Raw genomic sequence first — 5,135 nt, 5'->3', positions numbered from 1 at the left:
GGTGTGCTGCACCCATCAACTCGTCAGCACCCATCAACTCATCATTTACAACAGGTATAACTCCCAATGCAATCCCTCCCCCCACCGTAATAGGCCCCAGTGTGTGATGTTCCCCTTCCTGAGTCCAAGTGATCTCATTGTTCAGTTCCCACATATGAGTGAGAACATGTGGTGTCTGGTTTTCTGTTCTTGTGATAGTTTGCCGAGAATGATGGTTTCCAGCTGCATCCATGTCCGTACAAAGGACACAAACCCATCCTTTTTTATGGCTGCATAATATTCCATGGTGTATATGTGCCACATTTTCTTAATCCAGTCTGTCACTGATGGACATTTGGGTTGATTCCAAGTCTTTGCTATTGTGAATAGTGCCATAATGAACATACGTGTGCATGTGTCTTTATAGCAACATGATTTATAATCCTTTGGGTATATACCCAGTAACGGGATGGCTGGGTCATATGGTACTTCTAGTTCTAGATCCTTGAGGAATCGCCATACTGTTTTCCATAATGGTTGAACTGGATGTGGAGAAATAGGAACACTTTTACACTGTTGGTGGGATTATAAATTAGTTCAACTATTATGAGTGAGTTTCTTAATCCTGAGTTCTAATTTGATTACACTGTAGTCTGAGAGACTGTTTGTTATGATTTCCTTGCATTTGCTGAGGTGTGTTTTACTTTGAAGTATGTGGTCGATTTTAGAATAAGTGCTATGTGGTGCTGAGAGGAATGTATATTCCATTGATTTGGGGTGGAGAGTTCTGTACATGTCTGTTAGGTCCACTTGGTCCAGAGCTGAGTTCAAGTCCTGAATACCCTTGTTAATTTTCTTTCTCGTTGATCTAATATTGACAAGGGGGTGTTAAAGTCTCCTACTATTATTGTGTGGGAGTCTAAGTCTCTTTGTAGGTCTCTAATAACTTGTTTTATGAATCTGGGTGTTCCTGTATTGGGTGCATATATATTTAGGATAGTTAGCTCTTCTAGTTGCATTGATCCCTTTACCATTATGTAATGCCTTTCTTTGTCTTTTTGATCTTCGTTGGTTTAAAGTCTATTTTCTCAGAGACTAGGATTGTAACCCCTGCTAATTTTGCTTTCTATTTGCTTGGTAAATATTCCCCCATCCCTTTATTTTGAGCCTATGTGTATCTTTGCATGTGAGATGCCTCTCCTGAATACAGCACATCGATGGGTCTTGAATCTTTATCCAATTTGCCAGTCTGTGTATTTTGATTAGCCCATTTACATTTAAGGTTAATATTGTTACGTGTGCATTTGATCCTGTAATCATGATGCTCGCTGGTTATTTTGCACATTAGTTGAAGCAGTTTCTTCATAGTGTCATTGGTCTTTACATTTTGGTGTGTTTTTACAGTGGCTGATACTAGTTTTTTATTTCCCTATTTAATACTTCTTTTAGGAGCTCTTGTAAGGCAGGCCTGGTGGTGACAAAATCCCTCAGCATTTTCTTGTCTGGAAAAGATTTTATTTCTCCTTTGCTTATGAAGCTTAGTTTGACCAGATACAAAATTCTGGGTTGAAACTTGTTTTCTTTAAGAATGTTGATTATTGGCCCACATTGTCTTCTGGCTTGTAGGGTTTCTGCAGAGATATCCACTCTTAGTCTGATGGGCTTCCTTTTGTAGGTAACCTGACCTTTCTCACTGGCTGCCCTTAACACTTTTTCCCTCATTTCAACCTTGGAGAATTGACAATTATGTGTCTTGGGGTTGCTCTTCTCTAGGAGTATCTTAGTGGTGTTCTCTGTATTTCTTGAATTTGAATGTTGGCCTGTCTTGCTATATTGGAGAATTTCTCCTGGATAATATCCTGAAGTGTGTTTTCCAACTTGGTCCCATTCTCCCTGTCACTTTCAGGTATACCAATCAATCGTAGGTTTGGTCTTTCAACGTAGTCCCATATTTCTTGAAGGCTTTGCTTTTTCCTTTTCATTCTTTTTTCTCTAATCTTGTCTTCACACCTTATTTCAAAGTTGATCTTAAATCTCTGATATCCTTTCTTCCACTTGATTGATTTGGCTATTGATACTTGTGTATGCTTCGTGAAGTTCTCATGCTGTGTTTTTCAGCTCCATCAGGTCATTTATGTTCTTCTCTAAACTAGTTATTCTAGTTAGCACATCAGAATGGACAGGTAATCTACAGAATGGGAGAACATTTTTGCAATCTATCCATCTGACAAAGGTCTAATATCCAGAGTCTACAAGAAACTTAAACAAACTTACAAGGAAAAAAAAAAACATTAAAAAGTGGGCAAAGGATATTAACAGACACTTTTCAAAAGAAGGCATTTATGTGGCCAAGAAACATGAAAAAAAAAATCTCATCATCACTGGTCATTAGAGAAATGCAGATCAAAACCACAATGAGATACCACCTCATGCTAGTTAGAATGGCGATCATTAAAAAGTCAGGAAACAACAGATGTTGGTGAGGATGTGGAGAACTAAAAACATTTTTATACTGTTGGTGGGAATGCAAATTAGTTCAACAATTGTGGAAGACAGTATGGCAATTTCTCAAGGATCTAGAACCAGAAATACCAGAAATACCATTTGACCCAGCAATTCCATTTCTTGGTATATACCCAAAGGATTATAAATCATTCTACTATAAAGACACATGCATACATATGTTTATTGCAGCACTATTTACAATAGCAAAGGCTTGGAACCAAGCCAAATGTTCATCGATGATAGACTGGATAAAGAAAATGTGGCACACATACACCATGGATACCATGCATATACCACTATGCAGCCATAAAAAAGGATGAGTTCATGTCCTTTGCAGCGACACAGAGGACGCTGCACTAACTCCAGGTAGATAGTATCAAAATCAAATTCAATTACAGGACACTTAGTTGGTGTCTGCAGAGAACTGAATTTTTGCGGGACAAGAACCTACACATTTGGTCCCTGAAATGTTCTAGGTTGAGTGTGAATACAGACAAAAGTTTTTTATATACATTCAAGAAAGTGATAAATTGGTGAGAGATAACTCTACAGCTTCTAACCAGGAGTATTGCAACCTAGGTCAACTTCCACTATAGACCAGACTATCAACTAATGTACCAAGTGATGATACTAAGCATAACTCAGAGAGCCAAACAGCAAGCCATTTCTGAGTCTTTATTTGTAAAGTTGCTTTTGACTATTTTATTTTATTTTATTTATTTTTTTATTTTTGAGACAGAGTCTTGCTCTCTTACCCAGGCTGGAATGCAGTGGCACCATGTCAGCTAATTGCCCAACCTTTGCCACCCAGACTCAAGTGATCCTCCTGCCTCATCAGCCTCATGAGTAGCTGGGATTACAGGCATGCACTGCCATATCCAGCTAATTTTTTTGTATTTTTAGTAGAGACAAGGTCTCACCATATTGCCCAGGCTGGTCTCAAACTCCTGACCTTAAGCCAACCATCTGCCTCAGCTTCCCAAACTGCTGGGATTAAAGGCGTGAGCCATCATGCATGGACAATTTGACTCTTAATAAGCCCCAATAATCAGCATCATTCCCCTCACTATGGGTCTCAGTGAAGATTCTGGTCTCTCATTTAGGGTATTTTTTCTTAACCCTCTTTCTGTATTCCTTTAGTGACCACATTGTGAGAGGTTCCTCCCCTTTGAGTGTGAGAAGTCTTCTCAATGTGATTTCTTGAGTACAGAAGCAGACATAAGAGTAATGGTTAAACTTTATTGAGTGCTTACTGTGTAACAGGCACTGTGCTAGAAATTTTAATTTGTTATCTCATTTTTTTTCTTTACAACAACCATAGGAGATAATGATTAGCATTATCCCTACAGGTGACTTACTTAAAGCATACAACTCAAATATGCTGAAGCAAGAATTTGGATTCCTTCTGTATTGTTCTAAATCCTATGTTTCTATGTCATACTATCTCCCACATCACTATAGATCATTCCCCAGATGGCACAGGTGCCCACAGGAGCTAGATACCATATGACGGAGTCCTTTGTCTACAGCTTGTTTTATTCAAGGGACCATCTGGGAGTGTGGGAGGAGGGAGGTCAATCTGAGATTCCTCACTCTGGTTGTAAACTATAGCAGTTTTGCAACCTCCTCCTCTCTAAAAACCCAAGTAATAATGGAGAATGAAAATGGAATTTGCACATTGTATATACTCATTTTTTTCTTTACAACAACCATAGGAGATCATGATTAGCATTATCCCTACTTTACAGGTGACTTACTTAAAGCACACAACTCAAATATGGTGAAGCAAGGATTTGGATTCCTTCTTTATTATTCTAAATCCTATGTTTCTATGTCATACTATCTCCCACATCACTATAGATCATAGATCATTCCCCAGATGGCACACTGTTTATACATTTTGAATTATTTTTATACACTCAAAGGAAAGATGATAGTATTAACAAAAGAGAACAAGAGAATTTGCATATTAAAGATTTTTTTTAAGTCTCCACAAAATGACTTCTAGCCAATCCAAAATCACCTAATCTTGTTTAGTAATGACCATTAAGAAATCATTTATGGATTTCTTGTGAGTGTTCAGAGATACTAATGGGCTTTAGAATGACTTGGGAATCTTCCTGAGGTCAAAGGAAGAAAATGAAGTATGAAGTGTTGATAAAATGTATGAGGTGACTAATGGGCAGGTTGTATATATAGATAGATAGATAGGGTCTAGCAAAAAAACATGGAATTTTTATAGCATACATTTCAACAAATGGAAATCTCACTGCCATAGCCTCTTATCTTCACTTAAGAGCCAGGAAGAATGATAACGTTGTGTGTAACCGTCTTCCATATCAGATTGTCAATGATTTTCCAGTCCTCAGGTCACTCGCCCAGCCCACCTCCACAGCCATCACACCCTCAGCTGCTGAAATCTTATGAAAAGCAGTGGGAAAATAATGCACATTTGATGAGGCACCAATAAATGACTTGCTCTTACACAGCGCAAGCAGCTAATTTAAACATGATTGTTACATGGCAAACATTAATACTACAACCAGCCCATCTAGGAATCAGGTATCTCTCTAGGCTTTTGCTACATATGTAAGCCAACAAAATGATACTAAATCTAATGAAATTAAGAGGTTCATAATATCATAAAATTC

The sequence above is a fragment of the Macaca fascicularis genome, chromosome 8 (assembly GCF_037993035.2).
Source record: "Macaca fascicularis isolate 582-1 chromosome 8, T2T-MFA8v1.1".
NCBI lineage: Eukaryota > Metazoa > Chordata > Mammalia > Primates > Cercopithecidae > Macaca > Macaca fascicularis.
The sequence above is the reverse complement of the archived record's forward strand: the minus strand, read 5'-3'. Positions refer to the sequence as shown.